This window comes from Colobus angolensis, unplaced genomic scaffold (assembly GCF_000951035.1).
Source record: "Colobus angolensis palliatus isolate OR3802 unplaced genomic scaffold, Cang.pa_1.0 Scaffold50, whole genome shotgun sequence".
NCBI classification, from domain to species: domain Eukaryota; kingdom Metazoa; phylum Chordata; class Mammalia; order Primates; family Cercopithecidae; genus Colobus; species Colobus angolensis.
The window spans coordinates 3,711,544-3,724,893 of NW_012118488.1; the positions used below are offsets into that span (position 1 = coordinate 3,711,544).

At 43.3% G+C, this 13,350-nt stretch overlaps 1 protein-coding gene across 4 annotated transcripts in view; it reads right to left on the reverse strand.

The window, feature by feature from the left end:
* The window catches only part of SPOP (speckle-type POZ protein), an 85,156-nt gene extending 77,140 nt beyond the window's left edge, over positions 1-8,016 (reverse strand). For 2 of the 4 annotated variants that reach the window (XM_011959923.1, XM_011959924.1), the window contains exons 1-2: positions 7,709-7,987; positions 5,634-5,707 (exon numbers count right to left, since the gene is read on the reverse strand). The gene's annotated coding sequence lies outside the window, so the exon portion shown is untranslated. Of the gene's footprint in view, positions 1-5,633; positions 5,708-7,708 lie in introns of all 4 variants that reach the window. The other 2 variants (XM_011959920.1, XM_011959922.1) reach the window with 2 other exon arrangements.
* Positions 8,017-13,350: the final 5,334 nt, after the last annotated feature.

Sequence of the window (13,350 nt, forward strand, 5' to 3'; positions counted from 1 at the left end):
AAAAAAAAAAAAGGTGTTGCTGTCTGAATGGTTAATTCCCTAAGGTCTATATGCAGCTCTCCCAAAGCTGCATGACCAGCTCTGTCATAGAGTACCTAGGCAACTCCTTGCTAGTTCTATTAAAACATGACCATAGTTGGAAGAATGACAGCCCAAGCATTTCCTCAAGAATGTGTACTTTAGAATTTCTTTTTCCTGTAATGGGAGCTTTTCAAAAACAAAAATAAAAGTGGCTACTAGGTCTTATTGGCAAATGTGTCAGAATAGCCTTTCAGAGAGATTCACTATGCCTGAAAACAAACACAAGAAACAGGTGTGCTTCCCTGAATATACAAGCAGGATTTAATTTGGGACCAGTATTGTTACGAAACCAGGTTGAGAATAACCTTGTAAATATGACAAAATGGTAAAAAGCAACTGAAATATGAATTTCAGATAAATATCAGAATACTGTTATTGTCTGGCTTTGAGTAACCTGAAATCAGTAAGATTACTCAAATACCACTACATTGTAGAAGTCTAACAAAACATTTTTTGCTAAGACAGGAATTAGTCTACCCCGAAACCCACTTTAGAAAGCAGTTCTGCTGTATCTTTCATTTGTATTAACCTTTATTAGTGTGATGAATTTTCAGAAAACATTGTGGCTGCCCTCACTTTCCTCCTGAGTCTACAGTACATGACAGAAAGCCACAGGATTCGGCACTGTTCCAGATCCTGAGTTAAGACACCTAGATATCAGAGTTTATGGCCTATCTGAAATTTTTCCCTACTTAAGAACAATTTGCCTCACTTCTTTTTTATGATGAAAATCTAGTGATAATTTAAAAAATGCGCGATTACAGCATAATCTTACATAACACTCTGTGTAGAGATGAGGAAAAGGGAAGACATACTTGGGCATAGACACACAGATGTTTTTATATAATAATAAAACCGCCACATCCCAAAGCTTAGAAACACACAATTTCAACCTCTAAATTTTATTATGTGTGCCTTTCATCTTAGAAAAAAACAAGTTTGCTCATGAGAGGTGGGGACAAGGGGGTGGTCAATGCTCTCTTCAGATACTGCCTTTCACGAAGGATATTCAAGTCAGGGAAGCTGTGAGTTCTAACATCCAGAATCCAGCAATGGCAGTGACACAGAAGTGAGTCAAACACTAAGTACATTGGGTTAAAGTTAAAGCACCTTTAGTTTTTAGATTTTGGTTCCAGAAGCTGCATATGGTAGACAAACAACCTATTAGATTGGTGCAAAAGTAACTGCGGTTTGTACCATAAATGACAAAACCGCAATTACTTTTGCACCAACCTCATAATTTACTGAAAGGGAAGAAAATGTCATATACATAAAGGTAAGGGTAAGGGTTCTGCATCTAGGAAAGGAAAAATACAAAGTAAGCTAGGAACTTCTTGTGACAGAAAGCAAGGAAGCACTCATAGCCCAAGCTTAAAGGGCTCCCACAGGCCAAATACGGAACAGTGCGAGCATCAAAAAGAATGTAAATGTTGGTAAAACATAGAATAAACTAAAATCCATGACACTAAAACAATGAGAATGAAAAACTCATTTACCACCATTAGAGATGATACTGTACCATTTCCTTACTCAGAAAAGTGTTAAAGAAAAAAATGAAGAATTTATCTCAATTTTTTAGTAGGAACTATAATTTATGCCAGGCACGGTGGCTCATGCCTGTAATCCCAAGACTTTGGGAAGCAGAGGCAGGAGGATCACTTGAGGTCAGGAGTTCGAGGCCAGCCTGGTCAATATGGTGAAACCCCATTTCTATTAAAAATACAAAAATTGGCTGGGCGTGGTGACTCACACCTGTAATCTCAGCACTTTGGGAGGCCAAGGCAGGTGGATCACAAGGTCAGGAGATCAGGACCATCCTGGCCAACACGGTGAAACCTTGTCTCTACTAAAAACACAAAAAATTAGCCAAGTGTGGTGGCGGGCACCTGTAATCCCAGCTAATTGGGAGGTTGAGGCACAAGAATCACTTGAACCCAGGAGGCAGAGGTTGCAGTGAGCCATGATCACTCCACTGCACTCCAGCCTGGGAGACAGAGCAAGAAACACACAATTTCAACACAATTTCAATTTTTTTGAGACTCCATCTCAAAAAAAAAAAAAAAAAAAAAGAATTATAATTTATTCCCAACTGGTGAGGAAAATCCTTACAGAAGATTGAAAGCTAATCAGTGTAAAAGAAATGACAGAATCAGAAAAATCACTATTTCCAAAAACCAGTGAATTAACTGATTTACGCAAAGATCATCATCATGAGGTGAAATGTTGCTGGAGAAGTGTAATAGTACAATGCCAAAGTAGCACCACTCCACAGATAACTTACTAATTATAAAGGGGGAAAAATGTCTTTACAACAAAGGAGTCTGGTATTTATCACCTTAAATGATCAAACAAACTCAGCATCATTAATAGTGGGACACTATGACATCATGTTTCTCCTCCTATGATGCAGTGAGGAGCAGAGAAACACGTACAAAGTAGTCTCATCAAAAATGTTTAACGATAATCTAATCAGACCTTTAGAGCTCAATATCTGTTTATGAAACTATGAGGAAATAACCAGAAAATTCTAGAAGTGATATATTCTACAAGACAAACAGCTCAGGCTCTTTAAAAACCAGTATCATGAGGCCAGGTATGGTGGTTCACACTTGTAATCCCAGCACTTTGGGAGGCTGAGGCAGGCGGATCACTTGAATTCAGGAGTTTGAGACTGGCCTGGCCAACATGGTGACACCCCGTGTCTACTAAAAATGCAAAAATTAGCCAGGTCCACGTGGTGATGGGCACCTGTAATCCCAGCTCCTCAGGAGGCTGAGGCAGGAGGATCGCTTGAACCCTGGAGGCAAAGGTTGCAGTGAGCCAAGATCGTGCCACTGCACTCCAGCCTAGGCGACAGTGAAACTTCATCTCGGAAAAAAAAAAAAACAGTATCATGTGGCTTCTAAACTGTTCTCGATTTAAAGAGACTAAAGAGACATGTTTGGAGGAAAAAAAAAAGTGTCATCTTCAAGATAACTGAGCAAATCTGAACATGAATTGGATATTAGATGGTATTAGAGAATTACTGTTAATTGCCTTAACTGTGACAAGTATTATAAGCTTTAAGAAGATACATCTAAAGTATTTTAGGGTAAAGTGTCATGATGTTTGCAATACAAAAATGTATATATTTAAATATATGTGCATATACATAAATATAGCAAAATGTGAACAACTGTTGAATCTAAGTGGTGGATATAAAGATGTTAACTGTACTATTCTTTCCATTTTTCTGTATGTCTAAAATTTTTCACTTAAACCATTATAGAAAAAAAAAAGGGCTCCAAATGTACTTCCTCCAGGAAGGCCTCCCAAATGAACTCTCCTCTAACCCTTAATCATGTCTTCACAAGGTCCTCTCAGCATGGAACATAGTGTATTACTGTTACAGTTTTGTTTTCTAATTGTTCTCTTATTATTTCCTATATTCAGTAGGTGTGGCTTTACAACAAGATTATGTCTTTGGGCCAGGCGTGGTGGCTCAGGCTTGTAATCCCAGTACTTTGGGAGGTCGAGGTGGGCGGGTTCGAGACCAGCCTGACCAACATGGAGAAATCCCATCTCTACTAAAAATACAAAATTAGCCAGGCGTGGTGTTGCATGCCTGTAATCCCAGCTACTCAGGAAGGCTGAGGCAGGAGAATAGCTTGAACCAGGGAGGCGGAGGTTGCGGTGAGTCAAGATTGCGCCACTGTACTCCAGTCTGGGCAACAAGAGCGAAACTCGGTCTCAAAAAAATAATAATAAATAATAAATAAATAAATAAAAAGATTACATCTTTGGTTTTGGCATCAGGGTAAGACTGGCCTCAGAATGAGTTTAAGAAGTATTCCCTTCTCTTCAACTTTTTAGAATAGTTTGAGTAGAACTGGTATTAGTTCTTCTTGAAATGTTTGGTAGAATTCAGCAATGAAGCTGTCAGGTCCTGGGCTTTTTCTTTGATGGGAGACTTTTTATTACTGCTTCAATCTTGACACTCACTATTATTGATCAGTTCAGGTTTTCTATTTCTTCATGGTTCAATCTTGGTAGACTACATGTGTCCAGACTACCAAGTCTAATGGTAGACTACAGTTATCCATTTCTTCTAGGTTTTCCAACAAGACTGTAAGCTCTCTTCAGGCACAGACATATTTAATTCTTTTCTACTTCTTTGAAGCTCATAGTGAAGTATTCTGCAATCAGCAGACTTAAAAAATGCTAGTACCAGTATTCTGTACCAAGACGGCAGACCTCAACTAACTAGATTAGCTTTTCAATTTCTCACCAGAATAACAGCAGTTCACTTGAATAAACAATTTAAAGTTACAGTTATCAAAAGGAGATCATAAATCATTTACAGGCTTACAGAATTACAGAGAAACTAGCATCTAGGAGTTAAAGGAAGAAATTGGAATATAGGTTTTTTTTTATGTCTTCCTAGCATTGTCATGGATTTGCTATTATCCAGACATATGACTTTATTCTCATGACATTATTTTTCAAACAAAATCCTCCATGACCCCTCCCCAATCTGCAAAACAGTGAGATATTTATACACAACTCTTCAGTGCAGTGAAGCTTAACAAACTACATAATGAACTTTAAAATCTTAGATAAAAGACGGCACAAATATCAAAAATTTTGATAACAGTGTTGGTGACAAAACAGGCAGACTCACACTGCTGGCAGGAATATAAATTCATACAACCTCTGTGGAAAGCATTTAGTAATATCTAACAACATTACAAATGCACACCCATTGATCCAGCGCGTCCACTAGGAATTTAAACCAACAGACACTCATGTACACATAATAAGTACATACAAGGAATTAACTGTATCACTGGAAACAACCTAAATGTCCAGTCAGTGTTGGCTGAATGATGGTACATCTACACAATGGAATTATCTGCCATCTTTCAAAAAGGAAGAGGGACTGTATTTACTATATGGAATGATCACCAAGATAAATAGGGAAAAGCGAAGTGCAAAATAAGCATAGTGTCTTATTGTGTAAGACAAACAAAAACAAAAAATGTGAAGAATATATAGGTGTATATGCTTGTAAAAGGATATACTGTCTCTGGATGAATAAACAAGATTGCTGCCTTTGGGAAAGGGAACTCATGGATAAAGAGGATGGTAAGAAAAGAAAGACTTCACTCTCTGTGTACCTTTTGAATTTTGTTTCATATGTATGTACATGTGTTACCCATTTTAAAGAGTGATTTTTTAAAAAAGGCTCTGCACCAGTACGAATTATTTAACAGTATTCATCTTAATCTAAAAGCATTGCATGCCATCAAAATTTTAAATGAGGCTTCGGTGAATTCAACTAGACAAAATGTTTCTAGAAAAAATCAGGCCTGGCGCGGTGGCTTGAACCTGTAATCCCAGCACTTTGGGAGGCCAACGCAGGGGTGGATCACTTGAGGTCAGGAGTTTGAGACCAGCTTGGCCAACATGGCAAAACCTCGTCTCTACAAAAAGTACAAAAATTAGCCAGGCATAGTGGCATTCATTTGTAATCCCAGCTACTTGGGAGGCTGAGGCAGGAGAATCACTTGAACCCAGGAGGCGAAAGTTGCAGTGAGCCGAGATCACACCACTGCACTCCAGCCTGGGTGACAGAGCAAGACTTCATCTCAAAAAAAAAAAAAAAAGAAGAGGAAAAAAGAAAAAATTGAAGCATCCTAATGGCTGAAACCTACTGAGAAGAAAGATGGACACTTACTACAATAGTTTCACTTCTAGATATTACCAGAACCTATCCTATCCTACGTATGGACATAGGGAACAGTAAACATCTCCAAATACCAAATTAGCTACTATGAAGAGCTCTAAAAGGAGAGATCAATAAAGTACCAAATGGATACCAACTGCCCCAACCCTAAGTGTGGGGTAGTCTTACAATAACTTCTACTCCTCAGGAAAAAAAGAAAAAAAGGAAAAAAAGATGAGTTTCCAGCTCTTTCCCAGGAAGATATATGCACCCCAAATTCCTCTGCTCCCTGTGTGTCATCTCTTGGGTCTAACTGTAACCATGGCAACAGGAAACAGCACAAAAGACAGCTGAACCCTGTAAGGGCCAGGGTTAAAAGGGGAAGGGAAAAATACATATACTTTAAGGCCCAAGAACAAGCGGTTTTGGAGGCAGCCAAAAAAGCCTTGAGAGAAGAACATCAAAGAATACAGAACATCAAAGAATACAAACTAAAGAGAATTGAAAGTAAGGTCCCTTCCCAGTTATCCAGCTAGGAGACTAGGATTGGCAAGGAGAACTGAAAAACACAAAAAATGCCCCTCCTCTCGCACTCCCCTCCCCACAACAATTTAGCTATTCATTTCAATGTTATCTAGAAAGCCTTTTGCTATTAAGAGCTTATCTTTTCTTCTCTCTGTTTTGATGGCAGAAGTAAGCAGCAGCAAAGTATCCCAAAACAGGGTCACATAAAATCGCCAACTGAAAACCCAGGTCCTAGATCACTGAAATACTACTGTTCTTCAGAGTTCGTTATTTACATTTCTTTTTGTTATTTGCCAACGTGAAAGAAACATCACATTACTTAAAACCTCCACTGAATAAGTTATTGTCCACCAACAGTTTCAGATTGCCTTTGTTTTCACGTCACAGAGCACCAATAAGGTACAGATAAAATTACAAGTGCTAAGGAAGATCTTTGACCAAATAAAAAGGCACATAGGTCACACAAAGTAAGAGGGCTGGTAGGTGAGATTCCTGATGTCTTGATTTATAGTTAGGACCCTAAGCTTTATACTGAGTGTGCCCTTTATCTCTGTCTTATCTAGTTCTGCGAATCAAGAATTTTACTAAAATGAAATGCCTCACTTAGTTTCTTTTATGACCCTTAGTCTTCTTTAGCAAAGCTTCCAAAATCCCCTGCCAGGACAAGTGATGGAATGGAGCACCTACTCCTAAATTTAGGGTAAGTTGGTACTAAAAGGTACAAGCACGACGATGGAGTATAGGAATGGAAAAGTAATCCTACAACTAGAAGATGCAGTGACAGTTTCAAAAGAAGGGTCAGTGTGGGACATGCTGGCTCTGGGAGGCGTTTGTAGCCTGGGAGTCTCTAGGGCAACACCAGATGAGAATAGCGCTTTGTCCGTAAGTCTTTCACATAATTTAAATTCTCCCTTTTGGGCAGGAGCAACAGGCTCATTATCTGGCAGCAAGTCTAGCCCACAGCCTGGGAAGAAGGCGGACTCGTGCTCCACCGGCTCTTTATCCCGCAGGTCCCTGCAACACCACGATGCGCATGCGCCCCGGGGGCAGCTAAGAAGCACCCCAGCTCGTTCACACTCGCGCATGCGCAGTCACCCATCTCGCCGCAGGCGACAGCTCACTATTTGGCAAGGGGGATGGGGCTGGGAAATGATGGGGGGGGGCTGAAGGCGGGGGGCGCGTTTGTGTCTCCTGAATGCTTGAGATAGGGAGAAGGGACGGCTGATTCGGCTTTGGCATTCGCAGGCCACGTAATCCGGGTGTAGGAAATGGGACTGAGGAGAGTATATGTGTGTGGCGGGGGGTGGGGGGGCAGTGGGGGTCAGTCACCTCTTCAGGGAGGTGCCCCCCCACTCCGACAGGACAACCCCCTCCCTCGACTCTCCTCCCCCCACTCACCTGAGAGCGGCGGCGACAGCTGCTGGTCCCCGTCCCCCTGAGCTCGCCTCATACTGTCCGCAACATCCGGGACCTGCGGGACCGCCGATACACAAATACACACACACTCGGAGCGCGCACACTCACACACACACACACACACCGACACACACCGGCCGCGGCGTCATGGCGTCAGCACGTCGACGCAGCCAGCGCGTACCGCCGGGCCCCACCCCGCGCGGCCTCCTCCCCTTTACTCTCTTCTCTTCCCCTTCCCTCCCTGGGTTTCCCTGCTCCTCCTCCCTCGTCCTTAAGACTCCGCCTACCTTCCCTAGTGCGCATGCGTCTCGGGGCCAAGCCAGGGCCCGGGGATATGAGTGGAAGGAGGGGCCTGAGTAAAAAGAGGCGGGAACTGGGAGGGGGTCGCGTGCGGGGCGTGGGAGGCCGCGCCGAGGTGCGAGGACCAAATAGAGGCGTAGCAAGCCAAAGGTGGGAGTGGGCAGCGTAACAATTAAAGGCATTTCACAACAGCGATTTAGGTCTGCAAGCAGTTTATGGAGTACCAACCACTGTTATATGTATTAACTCATTTTTTTAAAGCCAGCCCTGTCGGTAAAATATTTTTTGGACTTTATGATGATGCTAGAGACCCTTTTAGGTAACTTTCAAAATTTAGCACTTAGAAACAAAAACAAGGACTATCCTTTCAGGGGAAGGTAGGAGATATAGGTGACCTAACTAAAAGGAAGCTGGCTAGGCATGCTGGCTCATGCCTGTAATCCTAGCACTTTGGGAGGCCAAGGGGGCGGATCACAAGGTCAGGAGATTGAGACCATCTTGACTAACACAGTGAAACCCTGTCTCTACTAAAAATACAAAAAATTAGCCGGGCGTGGTGGTGGGCGCCTGTAGTCCCAGCTACTCGGGAGGTTGAGGCAGGAGAATGGCATGAATCCAGGAGGCTGAGCTTAGAGTGAGCCAAGATCACACCACTGCACTCCAGCCTGGGCGACAGAGCGAAACTCCATCTCAGTCAATCAATCAATCAATAAAAGGAAGCTAATTCAGTGACAATTTGTTGCCTTGGACACCTGAGTTCCCTGTCGGCTTCACATTTTAGCCCCAATGGGCCATAAGTGATTCCTGAGTTGAGTGAAAGAAAAGGCCTCGGATCACCTTGGCCCTTGGAGAAAAAAAGTTGTCTCAGCGTTAGAGTAATAGTGTTGTGTATTAGTTGTTATGATTCTTTTAGCTCAGACTTTTAAAAAATTATTCTTGAGCTGGGCACACTGGCTCACGCCTGTAATCCCAACACTTTGGGAGGCTGAGGTGGGAGGATCCCTTGAGCCCAGGAGTTGGAAACCAGCCCGAGCAACAAAGCAAGATTCCGTTCTACAAAAAAATTAGCCAAGTCTGGTGGTACCTGCCTGTAGTCCCAGCTACTCAGGAGGCTGAGGCAGGAGGATCCCTCAAGCCCAGGACTTTAAGGTTACAGTGAGCTGATTGTGCCACTGCACTCCAAAGTGGGCAACAGAGTAATACCTTGTCTTAAAAAAAAATTATTACTACGTTGTGTCTGTAATCCCAGTACTTTGGGAGGCTCGGGTAGGAGTATCACATCAGTTGAGCCTAGGAGTTCAAGACTGCAGTAAGCCATGATCATGCCACTGTGCTCCAGCCTGAGCAACAAAGTGATATCCTGTCTGTAAAAAAAAAAAAAAAAAAAAAAAAAAAAAAAAAAAAAGAAAAAGTTTTTTGTTTTTTTTTTGAGACGGAGTCTCGCTCTGTCGCCCAGGCTGGAGTGCAATGGCCCGATCTCAGCTCACTGCAAGCTCCGCCTCCCGGGTTTACGCCAGTCTCCTGCCTCAGCCTCCCGAGTAGCTGGGACTACAGGCGCCCGCCACCTCGCCTGGCTAGTTTTTTTGTGATTTTTGCTAGAGAAGGGGTTTCACCTGTGTTAGCCAGGATGGTCTACGATCTCCTGACCTCGTGATCCGCCCGTCTCAGCCTCCCAAAGTGCTGGGATTACAGGCTTGAGCCACCGCGCCCGGCAATAAAAAGTATTTAATATTCTTACTGAATGAAGCCAAATAATCCAGAGTGGTCATTTTCCCTCTTTCTTGCTGGAATGGTATCATTACACACACACACACACACACACACACACAGCATTGGATACGAGAGCAACCCAATGAACCTGTAGATCGGGAGGTGACAGTGTGAGCCCTGCTTTGGGAACAGCTTCCGGGAGCCCTGCTGTCTCCCAGGCCTATGTGACTGTCTCTAGGAGACAGTGCTCACTGTCTCCTGCCACATGCGTCCTGGTGCCAGGTGGCTGGTGAGTCTGTTCAGTCGGGAAGTCTGGGAGCCCATGAGCAAAACCCCAGGGGTTTGGAAAAAAAAAAAAAAAAAGCCCCTGACGGTGCCAGGCTGTCTTCCACTTTCAAATACAGAAGCAAGCCGTACAATCTCACAGTTTAAAATTTCCTAGGAATCACGGACAAAACATTCCAGACTCCTAGAGTTTACACAACTGATTTTTCAGTCAGAATGATCAAGAAATGTAGATCCTAAATTCTACAATGACTGTACCTGCCCCACTGCAAAACAAAAAAAGCCTGTGTCACCTATTAGGCAGATGCTTGAAACTTTCCAGTTAGATTTCACTTATCAGTCGGGTGTGGTGACAGCACTTTGGGAGGCCAAGGCGGGCAAATCACTTGAGGTCAGGAGTTCGAGACCAGCCTGGCCAACATGGTGAAACCCGTCTCTACTAAAAATACAAAAATTAGCCCAGCATCGTGGCGCACACTTGTAATCCTAGCTACTCAGGAGGCTGAGATAGGAGAATCACTTGAACCTGGGAGGCAGAGGTTGCAGTAAGCGAAGATCACGCCACTGCACTCCAGCCTGGATGACATAGCAAGACTGTCTCAAAAAAAAAAAAGAGAGATTTAACTTATCATTGTTATCAACAAACATGATTCCTTTAGCTGAAGCCAGCAAGGTTTTTGGTCCCTGCGAAAATTCAGAATGCCCTAGAAATAATCCAGTAACCAGTAACAAGTAACTGGTTCCTGGTGTCACTGAGGTTGCTCAATTACCTATTCTTTTGACTTCAGAGTTCACACAAAAGCAGAGAAAAAAGAAAAGGGGTACTCTTTGCAGGAAGGAGCATGGAAGTGGGGAACAGGGTGCAGGAAAAGGAAACTGGATGCATGGACAACCTACTGTAGCTCCCTCACATTTGGAGCTAATTGTAACAGCTTCGCCAGACTCTATCCAGGACCTGGAAGGGGACTCCTTGGGGAAAGTGAGTCTGTGCCAACAGCTTGTCCAAGCTGGGCCTGAATCCCCAGTGATCTGGAAGGATATGAGAGGTCTTATCCCATCTGTAGCCTGGTGCAATGAAGCTCCTATTATACAGTGGGGACCATGCCTCCCACCTGAGATGTGATCCTATCAGCCTCTGTACAAAGGACTTTGATTTGGTGTGGAACTGATTAAACGACTGTAGATGTCCTTGGAAGCACTGTGTGGAAGAATTTTAAACAGCTTCTCCTTTTTAATATGCACTTCCTCTTCGGTTTTAATTATTTTGTTCCTACATTTTCCCTTTCAATTTACTAAAATCTAGAAATGTAATTAGAGCAGAGGCTGGGCTCAGAGAAAGCTGCCAGGATTTCTACAGCATGATTAAATATACCAGGCATCCCTTTAGTGTGGGACTGAAAAATAGGATTCTCATTATTATCGTTCCCTTATCCAGGAAAGAATCGGCACCACATACAGATACGGATTTATTGAAAATGCAGCACTAATTAAAAACTCACCCAGCCTCTTGACGAGGTTTGGGTAACGAAAAAAAAAAGTGCAGTTATTTAATTATTTCCTCCATTTAATGTTTTGTTGCTGTAATGACAACAAGCAAGAAGCGCTTCTTGTTCTTCTTTCCTCAAAATAAAATTCTTGTCTCCTCCTGAAGGACTTAATGAGGCTTTTATCTATGCAACAACAGTCAAGCTTACAATGGCACCAATTCAGTTCACTGCTCCTTGTGATGGTAAGCAACATGCAGAACTCACTTTCTTAATCCAAAACACAGACAACAAAGTGTTCATTGGCTGTCATGAGCCAGGTCTAGGTGTGGTATCTTCCCCAGAGGCTCTGAGATGCCTGGTATTTATTTATTATGCCAACGAGGATCTTCGGCTCCATTTTACAGTCCAGCAAGTAAAGATGTGGTTTCCTTGAAGTTCTAGGGGAGGTGGAGGCAGGCAGAACTGAACAGAAAATGAGTACAGACTCCCATTCTGGTTGTAAGTGCTGTAAGAAGCTGAAGTCTTTCCTCACTCTACAGCTCTTCCATTGGGTGGTCAATGATCAACTTTTCAGTTGGGCAGTTGGTCCTCGGGCCCAGTGGCTCCTTTGTTGGAGCCCTTCATGGACACTGAGGATGAATATACAGGAAGGAAGATCTTTAGTAGGGACAGAGTCCTGTGCTCCAGAGGTACCCAGCCTAAAGGAAAAGAGACAAATGACATACCCCCAGGACACAGGTGTAGGAACATGCACAAAGAAACAAGAATAACACATTTATGATGTTATACTGGGGCCTCTATGGAGCTCACAAATATTAGCAGCGGAGAAATTTTGGTTGATTCATGAAATTGCATAGTGAGGCAGCTGTGGCTTAATGAATGGGCTCCAGCCCTCTTGTCTGGAGACTCAAGTTCAAACCCAGCACTAACACTTACTGCAATATAAAGTTGGACAAACCTCTCTAGGGCTCAGTTTTTCCATTGGAACAATAAGCAAAATAATGCCCACCTTATCACATACTATGGGAGGATGAACTGAAATAACATTTTGTTGTTGTTGTTGTTGTTGTTGGAGTCTTGCTCTGTTGCCCAGGCTGGAGTGCAGTGGTGCGATATCGGCTCACTGCCACCTCTGGCTCCCAGGTTCCAGCAATTCTCCTGCCTCTGTCTCCCGAGTAGCTGGAACTAAAGGTGTCTGCCGCCACACCTGGCGCATTGCTGATGTTGTTGTTTTCTCAGTAGAGATGGGGTTTCACCATGTCAGCCAGGCTGGTCTCGAACTCCTGACCTCAGGTGATCTGCCTGCCTTGGCCTCCCAGAGTGCTGGGATTACAGGCGTGAGCCACCGTGCCTGGTTGAAATAGTCTTTGAACACAGCACAGTCTCTGGCATACAGTAGACTCAACTTATTTATGAATGTGTCACTGAATGTGGATGTTTTGGAGTAAGTGTTTACATACCTGCTAGCCTTCAAGTCCCACTCTCATCTGTGCACTGTGTCACTCCTTGCCTCTGTGCCCTTCTTCAGAATTCTTTGGGGAGTGTGGAATCAAGAAAATAGCACAGATTTCTCACCCAGAACACTGTTACTTGCTAGCTGTGTCCCCTGCATGAGCTCTTTGACCTCAGAACCTGTTTCCTCAAACATCAGCCAGAGTTCCCAGTTGCAAGAACTGCATCAACTCTGGCTACATCAATCAGAACTGGAATTGACTGAAGAAATATTGCTGGCTCCGAGAATTAACAGGAGCTAAACAGTCCAACTTGGAAATTCAGCTGGAAACCAATGGCTGGTGGAGGAAGGACAACCACCTTCTTTAGCAGGACAGTCTGGGGAGGAGG